We start from the raw sequence: 18754 nt of genomic DNA, 5'->3' as shown, positions 1-18754 counted from the left end.
GGTTACCCCAAGAATCAGATAGTTGCTGGAGATGCAACACAGGCAGAGGGACTTTTCTCCATATCTGGTGGTCTTGCCCTAAAATTCAAACCTACTGGCAAATGATTATAAAATGAATAAAACACATTACAGAAACAAAAATGGACTTAGACCCAGCTTGCTGCCTTCTTCACGTTAATCTCTTGTATAGGAAATACAATAAATCTCTGGTAAGACACCTACTAAGCTCTGCAAAAGTGCTCATACCACTAAAAGGAAAAACTAGACACACACCATCAATAAAAGATTGGCGGCAATCTATGAAATGGAAGAAACCATGGCTAATAAGAAAAACTTCCACACAATTTCATAAAATATGGAGATTCTGGTACCTCTTTAAACTATCTGAGGACTACAAAACACTAACCGAGTCCTGATAAGACTACAGATATAAGAATAAATATCTGAGATTAAGTATTATTAATAATCTCTGTTTTACACTATTGAGCTCATAACTACTCATTTAGATTAATGACCACTACCTTATCATATTCTATTCCCCTATTTTTCCCCTTCCACTTATAGGAAAAATTCTATCAATCAGAACTATGGTAATCAAATAACTTACTACTGAGTGGATTACCATAAGACCTACAATTCTATTGGTACAGATATAATGTAGTTTAAGATGTTCTGCTTCCCTTATAACCTACATTGTATTGTAATATATTCTCTTTACTATTTCTTTACAATTCTGTTCAAGATGAAAACTGTTGTATACATTAAAAAGAAGGTACCTAGAAAATGTTTGATGGAAAGTAAAGGACTTAATATAAAGTGCAAAATAAAAAGTGCTTAATAGAATATAAAGAGCGGCTGGACTTCTATAGTGTTGCCAACATGTATGTATGTGTATGTGTATGTATGTATATATACATATATAAGTGTATATATAATGAAGCAGCGCTAATTAATAACCAATAAAGTGCTAAATGGGCAAAAATACCAATGAATATCTCAAATGTAACTCAACAAGAAAAATTCATATAAATGTGTTCATTCGAAATGTGTTCAATAAAAAAAACCCAGTAAAGTGCATCCCATAAAAATAGCATTCAAATGTATAATTCAGTGAAAAAAGTAAAATAATAAAGTGCATCCAAAGGAATCTAATGATTTAGAAAGGTAATCAGTCTCTTATTCAAGGTATAAATCAATATATTCCCAGTAGGACAAAAAGAGATGAGGGAGAAAGGGACGAATACGGGAGTCCAATTTTTACATGTAATATGATAATATAAAACTTTCTAGAATCCTCCCCCAGTGATGCTAGCCTCTCACCTTATGGATAGACCCCAACGGGTCTAGTAATGCGTCGATGGACGTCAAAGCTGTTGCTGGATCCTCCTCAATGTGTCTAAGGAATCACTGCAGATATTCCCCGGTCTCCACAATCTTTTTCCTAAAGGAAAGTGTCTCCAGATCCACGGGATTAGAAGCAAAAAAGAGAATTCTCCATAGTGTAGTAGATTTTAAAAAATGTCCTTGTATTTATTTAAAAAGATCTTTTACAGTTAAAAATGGCATAACAAGCCAAGCAGTCAAAAAGTGTCGAACAGATAAGAACTTCCGGTCACGGCCATAACTTGAAGTGACGTCACCAAGCTCCTCCCGATGCGTTGCGTCACAACACATGTGACTTTCATTTATTTTATGCCTCATTTTGTATGCTTCAATTTCTATAATAAATCTTTATTGAAAAAATAATAATTTGGCAGCCCTGGACTGACAAATAATTACTTCCTATTTTTGAAACCTCTCTCTGGGAGCCCTAAGTTCTCTTACATTTTCTCCACTAGCTTGCCTCTTCAGGATTGTCATTGCTGCAACCCTGAACCACCCCCCCCCCCCACCCCTCTCCTCTTCCCTCCATTTTCTGACATGCACTACATACTCACCTAAAATTGTTTTGTTCCTTATATGGCTGTCCACCCAAGTGAGAGTTGGCACTTTTTCTTTTTCCTTCTCCACTGCACTTTAACCACTTCAGCTCCAGAATGTTTACCCCCCTTCATGACCAGCCCATTTTTTTGATACGGCACTGCGTTACTTTAACTGAAGATTGCACGGCCGTGTGATGCCATACACAAATAAAATGTATGTCCTTTTTTTTCCTCACAAATAGAGCTTTCTTTTGGTGGTATTTGATCACCTCTGCTGTTTTTATTTTTTGCGCTATATAAAAAAAAAGACCGACAATTTTGAAAAAAAAACAATATTTTTTACTTTCTGCTATAAAACATTCCCAATAAATAAAAAAAAAAAAAAATCAAATTTCTTCATTAATTTAGTCCAATATGTATTCTGCTAGATATTTTTGGTTAAGAAAAATTGCAATACGTGTATATTGATTGATTTGCGCAAAAGTTATAGTGGCTACAAACTATGGGATATATTTATTTTAATTTTATTTTTGCTTGTAATGTCGGCGATCAGCAACTTATAGCGGGACTGCAATATTGAGGCGGACAAATCGGACACCTAACTTATTATTATTATTATTATACAGGATTTATAAAGTGCCAACAGTTTATGCAGTGTTTACAATATAAAAGGGAGACAATACAGCTATAATACAAAAAAATACAAGAGGATTAGGAGGGCCCTGCTCAGAAGAACTTACAATCTAATAGGGTGGGGCAGGTGGTACAAAAGGTTGTACCTGTGGGGAATGAGCTGATGTAAGTGGTAAAAGATTAGTTGGAGATGTGATAGGCTTTCCTGAAGAGATGAGTTTTCAGGGATTGCCTGAAAGTAGCAAAAGTAGGGGATAGCCGGACAGGTTGAGGTAGCAAGTTCCAGAGGATGGGAGAAGCTCTGGAGAAATGCTGGAGACAAGCATGGGGGGAGGAGACAAGAGAGCTTGAGAGTAGGAGGTCTTGAGAAGAGCGGAGAGGACGGTTTGGGTGATATTTGGAGACATGGTTGGTGATGTAGCTCGGGGCAGAGTTGTGAATGTCTTTGTATGTTGTGGTTAGTATTTTGAATTTAATTTGCTGGGTAATTGGGAGCCAGTGTAGGGATTAGAGGAGAGGGTTGGCAGACACTTGTTGTAATATGTTGTAATGTTCACCGATTTATGTGGGACATTATTATATGTATATACACATACAGTCAATATTAACCAGGCCAGAATTGAGTTGACGATGGTCTATTTGTCCAAACCAACTCAATTTTAATATAACAGCTGAAAACCCTTTGATGTGTTAGTCTCATGCAAGTCTACCTAGGGGTGTGAGGTATGGGCTGTTAACCTAATTGAACATTTCAAAGGGTACATAGGTAATTAGACTTGAGGGGGTAACAATGGGATCAAGGAGTGTTTTGGGTTGGCCTAGCAGAGGCTCCCTCCTGTGGGGCTAATTTATCAGGGGGGCTTGTTGATATGCAGGAATGTAGGTATTCCAAGGGCTCAAAAGGGTGTTCTGTTTATCTAATTAATATATCTAAAGGGGACTTGTTGATGTTGATATGCGGGAGTGCAAATTGGTGTGGTTCACGGCTGTTCACGGCTGGGGGTTGTTGTCTGTTTGATAGACTAAAGCTTATCAAAGTCCTAAATTGAAACGGCCAATCAAATTGCTCAGCCATTCAATGCCTGGTGAATATAACACGGCATTCAGTCTATAGTTTGAGGTGAGGCTTGTCTGTGTATGGCTGGGAAGACACAGACCTAGGAGATGGGTTTCTGAATTATATTTCCTCTGTCGGATTTCTTTGTCATCTGTGGACTTTGGACTTTGTTCTGTGTTGGAAGTCAATAAAGTGCATCTCTGTGGAAGAATTGGGTTGCTGCGGAAGAGTACTTACATCATCATTATAATAATACCAAAATATTAATTATCATACCCACTCTACATCATATCACCCAATATACATTAATATACCCGATCACTACAACATTGAGCGGTGGGTAAGGTGTATAAGTCTGGCAGCAACATTCATGATAGACTGAAGAGGGGATAGCCTATGGAGAGGCAGGCCAATGAGAAGGGAGTTGCAATAGTCAAGGCGAGAGATAACAAGGGAGTGAATGAGGAGCTTGGTGGTTTCATTTGTTAAAAAGGGGCACATTTTTGAGATGTAACTGACACTTTTGACACTTCTTGGGGACCAGTGGCACCAATACAGTGATCAGTGCTAAAAAATATACACTGTCACTGTACTAATGACACTGTCAGGGAAAGGAGTTAACATCAGGAGCGATCATAGGGTTAAATGTGTTCCCTTGGAGTGCTTGCTAACTGTGGGGGGGGATGCTTTGACTGGGGAAATGTAAGGATCCACGTTTCTGCTTAGCAGGAACACAGGATCAGCACATTCCTCTCTCACAGAACGGCGATCTGCTTTGTTTACATAGGCAGACTGCAGTTCTGCCTTTCTCCTGAATGATCAGCCGGTCCCAACGGACATTGCATCCGTTGGACCCACTAATTGGCTCCTGCGGTGTCAAATCACAGTGGAAGCAGGTCGACAGCGGTGTGCGCCCCAGACCAGGAAATGCTAGATCACGTACCAGGTACGTGATTTGGCGCAGAGCGGCCGCCCTGGCACAGTAAATCTATAGTCAGCGGTTCGCAAACAGGTTAAATGTTGTCAATGCCATCACCTTGCAGACTCCAACTGACCTTGACCTGCCTACAGTCCTCGGAGGGGATTTTTATGACATTATGCACTGTAAATTGTGAATGAGACTTCTCCCTATGTGCAAGCTTTTTTGTTTTTTCTGTTTTATATACACATGTGATGGCATATTTGTTACCCATTAAAATATTTGAACAAAAAAAGAAAAAAGTGTAAAAAAATGTTTATTCTAAAAATAATAAAAATAATATCCTCCTTTCCTGGTCTGCTAGGATGCATGCTTGGAAAATAGTCTAGTGTAGATTTTTGGGAGGGCCTCACTCTTTGCTTTTTTTCAAATGGTCTTTTCCTGATCCTATCACTACCGCAGGCAGCTACATTATTTACACGTTAGTGTAGTGCGACCTCTGAACAGTGTTCAGCTAAAGCTACCTGTAGAAGGTTGGTGGTGTTTTCCTGATCCTATCACTACCGCAGGCAGCTAAATTATTTACACGTCAGTGTAGTGTGACCTCTGCACAGTGTTCAGCTAAAGCTACCTGTAGAAGGTTGGTGGTGTTTTCCTGATCCTATCACTACCGCAGGCAGCTACATTATTTACACGTCAGTGTAGTGCGACCTCTGCACAGTGTTCAGCTAAAGCTACCTGTAGAAGGTTGGTGGTGTTTTCCTGATCCTATCACTACCGCAGGCAGCTAAATTATTTACACGTCAGTGTAGTGCGACCTCGGCACAGTGTTCAGCTAAAGCTACCTGTAGAAGGTTGGTGGTGTTTTCCTGTAACTGTGAGGACCTACAGTGTTGTGCCACCAGCACCACCACCACCACCAAAGGCCCAATTTTTCTGGCCCTGTTCAACAGGGGCATGTAATTACAATTCTTGATCTAATATTTCACAGCAGGGCCCATTTCTGCGCCCACCAAGAGTAACTGTGAGGACTTACAGTGTTGTGCCACCAGCACCACCACCAAAGGCCCAATTTTTCTGGCCATGTTCAACAGGGGCATGTAATTACAATTCTTGATCTAATATTTCACAGCAGGGCCCGTTTCTGCGCCCACCAAGAGTAACTGTGAGGACTTACAGTGTTGCGGCACCAGCACCTCAACCACCACCAAAGGCCTAATTTTTCAGCCCCTGTTCAAGAGGGGCATGTAATTACAATTCTTGATATAATATTTCACAGAAGGGCCCGTTCCAGCACCCACCAAGAGTAACTGTGAGGACTTACAGTGTTGTGGCACCAGCACCACCACTACCATCACCAAAGGCCCTATTTTTCTGCCCCTGTTCAACAGGGGCATGTAATTACAATTCTTGATCTAATATTTCACAGCAGGGCCCTGTGAGGGCTTACAGTGTTGTGGCCACAACAACACCTAAGGCCCAAATTTCTGCTGAGTATATAGGGCAGGCCCCTACTTTCAAACATCCAACTTACAAACGACCCCTACTTGCAAATGGAAGGAGACAACAGGAAGTGAGATGAAATCTACCCCATAGGAAGGGAAATTCTCTCCTGTAAGAGTTAATATGGGAAAAACTTTTCTCCTTTCCACTGATGCTTTTTCACCAATCCTTGTTTCATTAAAAACCCCAAATTTTCAAAAAACATTTGTCATTGGGACAAAAAGTGAGGTGAAATCTTCTGAAGAGGAGCACAGACAGCAAAACAAATGTCACAGGGGTGATAACCCTTCCCTAGGTTTTCCAAAAAGCTTAAAAACTGATTTTTTGGCTGGAGCTACACTTTAAAAATGTACCAGTTTAAAATTACAAACAGATTCTACTTAACAACAAACCTACAGTCCCTGTCTTGTTTGCACTGCCTGTATACTGCTGTTGAGAGTATATAGGGCCTGTGGGCCCCACACCTTTCCTTTTTTATTTGGGTGCGGGGTTCCCCTTAATAAGACCCAAAGGGCCTGGTAATGGACTTGGGGGTACCCATGCCGTTGGTCTCACTGATTTTCATCCATATTACCAGGACACGACATTACATTAAAGCCACAGGCAGTTTTAAATGACGTTTTTTCCTTTAAAAATGTCATTTTGTGCAGGGACTGTTCTAAGCACAGGAAACATGCGCCACTTTACAGGTATACTATAGACACCCCCTAGGTATGATATTTAAAGGAATATTTCACTTTTTTTTTTTTTTTACTTTAACCACTTCAATACCAGGCACTTAGACACCTTTCCGCCCAGACCAATTTTCAGCTTTCAGCTCTGTCGCAATTTGAATGACAATTGCGCGGTCATGCTACACTGTACCCAAACAAATTTTTATCATTTTATTCCCACAAATAGAGCTTTCTTTTGGTGGTATTTGATCACCTCTGCGGTTTTTATTTTTTGAGCAACAAATAAAAAAAAACAAAAATAAAAAAAAAAACAAGTTTTTCTTTGTTTCTGTTAAATTTTTTGTAAATAAGTATGTTTTCTTCTTCAATGACAGGCACTGATATGGCGGCACTGACGGGCACTGATATGGTGGCACTGATGGGCACCGATGAGGTGGCACCAATGAGGTGGCACTGATGAGGTGGCACTGATGGGCACTGATGATGGGCACTGATATTCGGCACTGATGGGCACTGATAGGTGGGACTGATGGGCACTGATAGGTGGCACTGGTATGTGGCACTGATGGGCACTCATAGGTGGCACCGATGGGCACTCATAGGTGGCACTGATGGGCACTCATAGGTGACATTGATTGGTACATATGGGTGGCACTGATGGGTACTTATGGGTGGCACTGATAGGTGCCACTGATGGGCACTGATAGGTGGGCACTGATGGGCACAGATGGGCACAGATGGGCACAGATGGGCACTGACAGGTGGCACTGATGGGCAATGACAGGTGGCACTGATGACACTGATAGGTGGCACTGATAAAATGTATTGGTGGCATTGCTGGGCATAACTAAAACATAATGGTGGCAATCAGTGCCCATTTGTGGGCACTGATTGTGCACATTGGGCACATGTGGATGGCCATGGGGTACATACCTGGCCATCCACATGTTGCCCCTTCCCTGGTGGTCCTAGTGGTGATCTGAGGGGGGCTGCGCTGATAAACAATCAGCGCAGACCCCTCTGTCAGGAGAACCGCCGATCGGCTCTCCTCTACTCGCGTCTGTCAGACGCGAGTGAGGAAAAGTCGATCAATGGCTCTTCCTATTGACAGCGTGATCAGCCGTGATTGGACACGGCTGATCACGTGGTAAAGAGCCTCCGCTGGAGGCTCTTTACCAAGATCGGTGGAGCGGTGTGTCAGGCTCACACACCGCTCCACCGATCGCCGCAATGCGCGCCCCCGCAGGAGCGTGGCGGCATGTTATCCTGCTGGACGTCATATGATGCCCAGTCAGGATAACGGAACCACTTCCCAGACATCAATCCGCTATAGGGCGAGCGGGAAGTGGTTAAGCATCATTAAAATCACTGCTCCCGAAAAAAACGGCCATTTTTAAAAGTTTTTTTTGCATTGATACATGTCCCCTGGGGCAGGACCCGGGTCCCCAAACCTTTTTAGGACAATACCATGAAAATTAGCCTTTAAAATTAGCACTTTTGATTTTGAACGTTCGAGTCCCATAAAAGTCAATGGGGTTCTAACGTTCGTGCACATTTTCGGTCCGTTCGCAGGTTCTGGTGTGAACCGAACCGGGGAGTGTTCGGCTCATCCCTAATGGGGAGTACTCGGAATGGTCCAGGGTGGAATGTGGGGTCTCCCAGGGTTCTGTCCTGGGACCAATTATATTTAATTTATTCATAAACGACCTGGAGGATGGGATAAACAGCTAAATCTCTGTATTTGCGGAAAATACTAAGCTAAGCAGGGCAATAACTTCTCTGCAGGATGTGGAAACTTTGCATGAAGATCTGAACAAATTAATGTGGTGGGCAACTACATGAAAAAATAGGTTTAATGTAGAAAAATTTAAAATAATGTATTTGGGTGGCAAAAATATGAATGCAATCTACTCACTAGGGGGAGATCCTCTTGGGGAATCTAGGATGGAAAAGGACCTGGTTATATTATAAACCACAATTCAAGAAAAATTACATTATATAGGTAGAAAGGGCTTAAATAAGGTGGCCTCATTCAAACCAGGGGCACATGTTGCCCTAATGTATCCACCTCATTTCTCTCTGCAAGATACCCCCAACCCCCCCCAGCCCCCCCCCCGTGGGTCCTGTGAGATATGTTCCAAGGCCAAAAAGGAACAATATGAATGACCATGAGCTGTATGTCTCCCTATAGGGGAATACTGATCTCAATTGCATACTAATGATTATGTATACGTCTCCAAAATTCTTTTAAGTTTTTCCCCACATAATAGACTCCACATTTGCAGGTTATAAGATAATTTTTTGGGAACAAACCTTTTCCCGTTGGGTAAGCTGATGTTTTTGTTAGTATTGATATATTACAGTAAGAGCACCACCCACATTTGAAGGTGCCCCGCAGAGAGTTGGTTCTCATGCTTGGTCCCGGAAAGTGGCTGTGCACTAATCTGTCTTTCAGAGAGGAGGATCATCTGAAAACCATTGTGGGCTGAGGTGAACAAATTTTAACAATATGGGGTCCTGAGTCAGTAAATACCAATGTCTCTGTAAGATAGATATTATCTGTACATGTTGAAAATTAAATTGAGTAATAAATTTAACCGTATTGCTAGACTTTGTGATCTTTTTGTGAAACAATAAGGAATCTCTAGATTGACCTTTGGTGCAGTTGTATGCTCTAACTAGGCACATTTTACTGTATCCTCTTGCCCGCAACCTATCCCTTAGAAGCTTTGCTTCTAGCTCAAAAGTTTTAATGTTGCTGCAGTTGCGCTTTAAACAAAGGTATTGCCCATATAGGAAGGAATAAGCGGGGCAGGGTGTGCACTTGTGGCATGCAATATTGTATTGCCCGCAGTGGGCTTGGGATACAGAGCACTGGATATGTACCCATCATCATCCTTTTGGACAGTGAAGTCCAGAAAGGGAACCTATACCTAGTCATATTTAATGGTAAATTGTAAATTCCAATTGTTTCTGTTTAATTTGGCCAGAAATTCAAGTAAAAGCATTTTATCTCCATCCCATACAATGAATAAGTCATTGATGTATCTGTGCCATGAGAGAACATGGCACAGGTACATCGGGAGACCATTGCTGGAGAAAATGTGTTGCTCCCACCCCACCAGGTACAAGTTGGCCTAAGAGGGGGTGCAACATATGCCCATGGCCACCCCCTGTACCTGGAAGTAGTGGGAGCCAGCAAAACAGAAAACTAAATAGATATAGAATAGATAAAACTAAATGCAATAGGTCCACCACAAATTTGTGAAAACCTCCTTTTCTATGGCCCCACTAGGACAGAAATGATCTAACAACCCCTTTACCTTGGTCATGTGGAATGCTGCAATACAGTGCCTCCATGTCCACAGTGACTAGCTATACTGTGGTGGGAACATGAAAGCCTTCCAATACTTGTAGCAAATGCATGGTATCTCGTAGGTACAAGGAAATGTACAAGACAAATGGGCATAGGATCGAATCAATGTATTGACTAGTATTTTCAGTGACGCATGCATTTCCCGAGATGATGGGTCTACCTGGGAGGTCCAACAGATTTTTGTGCATTTTAGGGAGAGTGTAAAAACAAGGGCTATTTTACTAATTTGCACCTGAAAGACCTGTTAACCTATCTTATCTGCCAAACTAATGTATATGTGTGGAAGTTCTTCGTGTCTGTCCAACTAATTGTAAGTCCGGGTGTGTGTCTCTTTTTTTTTTCATTTTTCTCATTTAACCTCCATCTCTAAATATTCATCTGTACCTCTTAGTTTCACTCCGATTGATTCAATGATGGTTATTTTTGCACATATATCGTTGGTAAATATATAATTTTAATGTATGTTAACATCTGTTTTTTGTAACAATAACTCTTTTGAATATTTTATATTTTTGGCTATGCCTCGTTAAAGTCCCGTGGGCAATGTTTTCTCTTTGTGCTTGTACAATTTGGGACTGAGACTTGCCTATGCCCTATACACCCCAGCTCACTTTTTGTATATAATCAATTTGGTGGGAAATAGGAATGAGCTTCAAGTTCGAGTCGAACTCATGTTCGGCTCTAACATCGGCTGTTCGCAAGTTTGCAGAACAGCGAACAATTTGGGGTGTTCGCGCCAAATTCGAAAGCCGCGGAACACCCTTTAAAAGTCTATGGGAGAAATCAAAAGTGCTAATTTTAAAGGCTTATATGCATGGTATTGTCATAAAAAGTGTTTGGGGACCTGGGTCCTGCCCCAGGGGACATGGATCATTTCAAAGGAAAAAAAGTCATTTAAAAGTACTTGCGGCTATATGAATTGTTGGCCCGACAATACACATATAAGTTCGTTGATAAAAATGGCATGGGATTTCCCCACAGGGAAGCCCCGAACCAAATTTAAAAAAAAAATGGAGTGGGGTCCTGCTAAATTCCATACCAAGCCCTTCAGGTCTGGTATGGATATTAGGGGAACCCCGCGCCAATTTTTAAAAAAAAAAAGGCGTGGGGGTTCCCCTCAAAATCCATACCAGACCCTTCAGGTCTGGTATGGATTTTAAGGGGAACCCCGTGCCAAAATTTTTTAAAAAATGGCGTGGGGTCACCCCCAAAAATCCATACCAGACCCTTATCCCTTATCCATACCAGGCCGCAGGAAAAGAGGGGAGGACGAGAGATTGCTCCCCCCTCCTGAACCATACCAGGCCACATGCCCTCAACATTGGGAGGGTGCTTTGGGGTCCCCCCAAAGCACCTTGTCCCAATGTTGATGAGGACAAGGGCCTCATCCCCACAACCCTTGCCTGGGGGGCTTATCGGAATCTGGAAGCCTCCTTTAACAAGGGGAGCCCCAGATCCCACCCCCCCCTGTGTGAAATGGTAAGGGGGTACTTTGTACCCCTACCATTTCACAAAAAAAGTGTCAAAAATGTTAAAAATGACAAGAGACAGTTTTTGACAATTCCTTTATTTAAATGCTTCTTCTTTCCATCTTCTTTCTTCTATCTTCTTTCTTCTATCTTCCTTTGGTTTCTTCCTCCATATTCTTCTTCTTCTGGTTCTTCCTTCGATCCTCTGCTTCTTGCTCCGGTGTTCTTGTCCGGCATCTTCCTCCGCGACGTCTTCTTCCCTTCTTCGTTCTCGGGCCACTCCGCATCCATAATGGGAGGCCCCTGCTGTGTGAGGCTTCTCGTCTTCTGACGATTCTTAAATAACGGAGGGCGGGGCCACCCGGTGACCCCACCCCCCTCTGACGCACAGCACTTTAAAGGGACTTCCGTGAGGCTTTCCCCGTGCGTCAGAGGGGGGCAGATTCACTGGGTGGCCACACCCTCCATTATTTAAGAACCGTCAGAAGATGAGAAGCTTCTCACACAGCGGGAGCCTCCCATCATGGATGCAGAGTGGCCCGAGAACGAAGAAAGGAAGAAGACGCCGCAGAGGAAGATGCCGGATGAGAAAACCGGAGCAAGAAGCAGAGGATCGGAGGAAGAACCAGAAGAAGAAGATGGAGGAAGAAACTGAAAGAAGATAGATCTGGGGGTCCCCTTGTTAAAGCCCCCCCGCCCACAGACCCCACAACCACTGGCCAAGGGTTGTGGGGATGAGGCCCTTGTCCTCATCAACATGGGGACAAGGTTCTTTGGAGGGGGACCCCAAAGCACCCTCCCAATGTTGAGGGCATGTGGCCTGGTATGGTTCAGGAGGCGGGGTCGCTCTCTCGCCCCCCCTCTTTTCCTGCGGCCTTCCAGGATGCGTGCTCGGATAAGGGTCTGGTATGGATTTTGAGGGGAACCCCACGCTTTTTTAAAAAAAAATTGACGCGGGGTTCCCCTTAATAGCCATACTAGACCTGAAGGGCCTGGTATGGAATTTAGGGGGACCCCCACGCCATTTTTTTTTTAAATTTTGGTTCGGGGTTCCCCTGTGGGGAAATCCCATGCCGTTTTTTTCAATGAACTTTTATGTGTATTATCGGACCGACAATTCATTAATAGCCGCGAGTAGTTTTAAATGACTTTTTTTCCTTTGAAATGTCATTTTGCTGTCAGACTGTTCTAAACACGGGAAACACGAAATTTAAAGGGATATTACACTTTTATTGTTTCACTTTAAGCATTATTAAAATCACTGCTCCCGAAAAAACGGCCATTTTTAAAACTTTTTTTGCATTGATCCATATCCCCTGGGGCAGGCGCAGGTCCCCAAACACTTTTTATGACAATAACTTGCATATAAGCCTTTAAAATTAATTTTGATTATTCACGTTCGAGTCCCATAGACTTTAACGGTGTTTGCGTGTTCAAACGGATTTTTTGCCTGTTCGCATGTTCTGGTGCGAACCAGACAGGGGGGTGTTCGGCTCATCCCTAGTGGGAAACACCGGGGCCCTCTTTTTGCTGGCATTTGTATAGGCATATGTATAATTGTATTTAATGTTATGTTTTAATTTGTAATTCAGTGGGCATTTCTGTGAGGCTTTGTTCCTTTCCATCTTTTGAACTAATTCCCCTCTGGTGGGAGAATAGCCTTGTCCCTAACATGGACCAATATCAAGGCACTATCTGGGAACAAAAAATGTGTTGCTATCAAGTACAAGTGGATCAAACAGCATTGCCACTGATATAATAAATAGCCTTTTTTTTCAAGGTCAAAATCTGCCACCTTTTGGCACATTACATCTTTGGAGCACTATATTGGCAAAAAATGTTGCCTAATGGGCTTTCAAGTTCAGATCTGTCCTAACCTGAGAAACATTGATAATGAATTAAAAAAAAATGGGAAGATAACCTTCTAGCATGTTCCCATGAAATGATGAGGCTGCGAAATGTTGAATGTAGGAAAACACTGGTTGGTATTGACTCAGATATTAATTAATTATTTACAGTGCACAATATCCCAATATTACTAATCAACCATTATTTAAAAAAAAAGATATTGAACAGAGCCATTACTTGGAGAAGTTTAATATGGTTATTATCAAAAGTAGGGATCAAAAATTATTTTTGGATAAGAGGGCCTTCTGCCAGGGCACTGCCTTTAAATGGCACCCATGTCTTCAAGAAGATACCCTCACAAGAAATTGCCCAGAGGCAATTTGTCTGATGTTACATCTGACACAGGCTCTGTACAATCAATTACCTCTACATATAGGAATATGGCAAGGATCTAAAAGAGTGTGCGCCGGAAATCCCGGAGCGATTCCAGCAACACATTGCGCCTGCACTGTCTCCACTAGAAGGTGGAGACTAAATGTGACACCAAGCCCTCCTACACCGTATGCAGGAGGGCACAGTGAATAGCTGGTTGTTAAGAAGTGCATAGGGTTTTTTCAGTTCACCAAAGGGGCTAAAATATGTGAGTACCTTTTTAAACATTTGCACCAATAAACGAGTTCTTTTACAGTATTATGCTATGTGGGCTCCCTTTTCTCTTTTCATAATGGAATCCTCTCAGAGTTTACATTAAGGACGGAGTTATCTTGCGTTGCTACACAGTAGCATATACTGTGGATGTGTGAGACCCCAAGAGGAGGTGAAGGATCTGGTGAGTGCAGTCACTATAAGAGCACGAATAAGGCATGCACCGAGGATTTATTCATTGACAAGTCCACCAGAATTTAAACGGACCCCTTCACCGGCATTATAGCACCTTAGTAATTAAATGTTTCACCTGTTTATTCACACCAGCACTTTAATTTACTTTGCTTATATTGTTATATGGTTGAGACATATGTATAGTAATAATTAGGAATATTGCACTTCATGTTACATTTTTGAATCTATTTATTTATGGAACAAGTTGGTGCCATACACATTGCACTTTATTGTATCAGGTATACAACTTGACACTCATGCACACTTAGGAGTCTATAACAAGGCTTCACATTAACCTGCAACTTTATTGTATATTGATTTTTGAGTAAAATACACATATTAATAGGAACCACCTAATATCCCTTTTCCCCACCTAATATCTTTCTCCCAATCAAGGGAGCAGCACATACCTGAATCCATCAGGTCTGGAACGGCGCCATATCTACTCCCTTTTTTCCCAGTTTCCAATCCTAGATGACACCTTCTGAGGGGAAACGCACCGGGCGGAGCCAGCGGTGTGATATAAGGATGCACGAACCGTGCTGCAGGCGGCTGTACTCATACAATATTGCTTGCTATAACACAAGTGAATACACTATAAGTGCAATATGTTTTTTTAATAAAATTTTGGCCTTAAGTTATAATGCACTATAAATCCTCCCTATTGCTTTTAATTCAAACCATTCCTTGAGTCGGGAGCCTGAGTTCACCTAGAGTCCCAGAGAGTGGTCTACAAGGAGCTGTGGTTCTCTAACCGAGATATCTTATATGTGCACATGATCCTTTGGGATCTATGGGTCCGGAAAGCAGCCATCCTATACTCTAAGGACAATGTGATGATTTCAAGCATAATTTGTTTTGCATTATTCTATATAGCAGTTGGATGGGAACAGCTGGTTTCACTTTCTTCACTTAGGAAATTTTCTGAACATGAATTTGCTAGTTTTTTTTGAAGGACTGGATTTAATTTATGGTTATTGTCTATCAATTTAGCCTTGTTTAATGTATAAATGTTTTGCAATTCGCACCTGAACTTATATTCACATGGCATAAAAGGTTCATATGTATCACTAGTAGACATGTGCAATTTGTTTTGTTCTGAATTTGTTTTTTTAACAAATTTTGACAAATTTAATTAATTCTGAAATATCCGAATGAACAAAAACCATTTAACAAATTGTTCAGAAAATACGTAAATTTGAAAATCCGGAAATTCAAAGTTCGAAAATCTGAAAACCAAAAATTTGAAAATCTGAAATAATAACTAACTAAGAATAATGTAACTATTACTAACTATTAAATTATAGGTAGTAGAATTTCCTTTCAAATTTGGCTGTTAGTCCGAAGTTAAGAATTATCAGAAATAATGAATGCCGTATCTAAACAAATGAAACATAACTAATTAATAATAATAAATAACAATAATAATAGTGAAAACTTTTTATTATTATTATTATTTATTATTCATTTGTTCCGTTCCATTTGTTTAGATGCGGCATTCATTATTTTGGATAATTTGTAACTTCAGATAAATTCATATTCCTTATGTTCACTAACAGCCAAATTTGAAAAGAAATTCCAATACCTATAATTTAATATTTATTAATTATTTATTAGTTAGTTAGTTAGTTAGTTAGTTAGTTAGTTAGTTAGTTAGTTAGTTAGTTATTCTTTGGAATTTTCAGATTTTCTTTCTTATTTTCAGATTTTCAAAATTACGAATTTATGAATTTTCAATTTTTCAAATTTACAAATTTACGAATTTTCGAATTTACACATTTTTGAATTTAAAAATTGCGATCATAATGAATGACCTGAAAAAATTTTTGGCAGTGCACATGTCTAATCACTAGTTAAACTAAAGGGAAATTATGTGTTCCTTTTAAGCACACATCACTGTATCTATTATATTTGTTTGTATACACTGCACGACATTGTACCAAGGCATCATTTCCGGAGCCCAAAATAAATTTTATACTTTTTAAAATGTTTGCCTGCCTTATGGTGTACCTGTAAAGTCCAATTTCATGCAGTAGCAATTTTGTGTTCCTCCATTTTGTAATTTTGTATAGACAACATAGAAGGATGTGTGGAAGCCTAATAGAATTTTAGACTCCTGGCTACATCAACTGGAGGTTCAGGCAGGTGGGCATACAAACCAAATATGGCCAGTTTGTTTTCTTGTTTGCCTAACTGTAAACAGGCTGGGTTGGGGTCACACTCATCTTTCCCCCCAAGCTAATCACTAATAATAAAATAATAGTAATATTCAGCAGAAATTATGTGAAAAGATGTCACTTATCTGTGGACATATAAAATTGTCAAAATAGTATCAAACTGTGTTGTATATGATCCACTTTTTTACTTAGATTTATAAGGGAAATATGGCATCATATGGTTTATATACCTTGTGCTTTTCATCTTTCACCAAACTAAAGTCTTGGAGTATAATATTTTTTTAAATTTATTGAAACATCATAGAACACACGTATCGTATTACATATTTATTGATACAAGAGGTTTCCAGAGTAGCAGATGGTTAAGCACAAAGCTTCCAGCCTGTCTTCAGGGACGATATATAAGCTTCCATCTGATGAAATCAACTGTCATACCTTTTACAAACAACCATCACTGAAAAGTTGTCGACTCTACATTATAAGTATGTGCCTGGCTGGTATTACATAAGGGAAACCTGGATAGGGGAAGATAATAAACTAACCGTAAGAAATATAGATGGCCTTGTATTGAACTATAACTATAATCACAAGAGAGAATAAAGAGAACTGCATTACATCATCCAACAAAAGAAATACTAATAAAAATCCTACAAACTACGAATTGTAATGTAAATGCTATGAAGATCCTGATCTTCACATATTTAATAGCAAATTAATTATAGTCATATTGTATTAAAGTACATGTAAAGCCCAAACTTTTTATATATTTTTTTATAATAGGGAAGGATTTAGACCTTTGTCAAGAATTATACAGTATATGGTAAAGGTGCTGCACGTAAATCATAATCCTGTCAGAAACCATGAATCAGACTGAGACAGAAGTACAGTTAAATCACACTTGTTTAATATTAATAAAAAAGGTAAACAGAGTAAAAGTAGTCAAAGCATAGCTAGAGTTCAGGAACCGGAAAGGGATAGTCAGACAAGCCAAAACGTCAGGGAGCCAAAGAACAGCGTAGTTGAACAGCAAGCAGGATCTGGAGCCAGAAGGAATGTGAGCCAAGCAAGTCTTTAACAAGAACACAGGAGAGCGTCTCTAGAGATGACCAAGGCGAAGGCAGAGATATGGACTGGATGGCTTAAGTAGGCAGGACTGACGAGCAGGATATCATCAACAGGTGAGTCACTGTGGAGAGATAGGAGCTGGCAATTAGCCAACAGCTGAGCGGCCAGCTCAGAGAAGGAAGGGCTCAGCCCTGACAAATCCAAAAAGGACAATCCAGGAACAAATGTTCAATGGTAGTTCAATCTGCGATAGGCAGGCAATAGGAAGACCCGTCACCAGCACCTAACAATACAGCCGCTTGCCCCATGAAGTAATTTGGTACAATAAATATTATTTAAGGGTGGTTACGGATTCCCTCTGTCTATTGCATCTATGTATTACCTTGTCTATTCCTATAGTTAGCTAGTCTATTAAAACTCTGATCACATGTTACTGTTGATATCACTATAATATAAGGTTAGCTATGAAACCAAGCACACTGCTTAATAAAACAAAGTCTTATTTATTTCCCAAGAAAATAGGAAAACGCTAACATGAAACTATTAAAGAAAGATATAACAAAGCATATAACACCAGAACACATAATACAAGAATATCAAAGATACTTATCACCATGCTTTCCTTGAGATTTTGTTTCGTCAGCTGGGCTCTGACGGCAAAGAGAGGGAGCCATGTGCCTCAGAGAGCCACCAGAGAAAAGGGATGAATTCCCTCCTGTGTGCCATTCATAACCACACCCACTAGCCTCCTGTCCAATGAGATATTGCCAAGAGGTAGTCCTTTTAATATATTATATTACTGTCCATCCTGCTGTGTTGGCCTCTGGGGGCAGCATTGTCCATGTATCATCTCTAGGTGCCTGTTGATTCTTTGATCTTTGTCACCCACCGCCATCAATCATCCTGGCAGCCATGGCTCTCTTTAAAGATTGCTTGCAGTGTATTATCATACCAGTCGGCTCGGAGCCAAGCCCTTGTTACAAGCCTTGCTAGCTTTCAGAGGCAGATTCTGATATGCTACAAAGCTCTGATGTGTAACTAGTTACATTCCAACTTGGGGCCATCTGCCTGTATCAACCAGGGAATGAAATACCAGAAATATGATATTAAACCATGTTGCCTTCCAACACCCCATGTAGTGGACCCTCATCACAAAGGTCAGATCAGCATATATAAAGTAAACTCAGGTAAGAAGGAAGCCCATCAATCTTCATACACTCAGTGGCAGCAGA

Source organism: Aquarana catesbeiana, linkage group LG01 (genome assembly GCF_042186555.1).
Source record: "Aquarana catesbeiana isolate 2022-GZ linkage group LG01, ASM4218655v1, whole genome shotgun sequence".
NCBI classification, from domain to species: Eukaryota; Metazoa; Chordata; class Amphibia; order Anura; family Ranidae; genus Aquarana; species Aquarana catesbeiana.
This window is presented reverse-complemented; position numbering follows the sequence as displayed.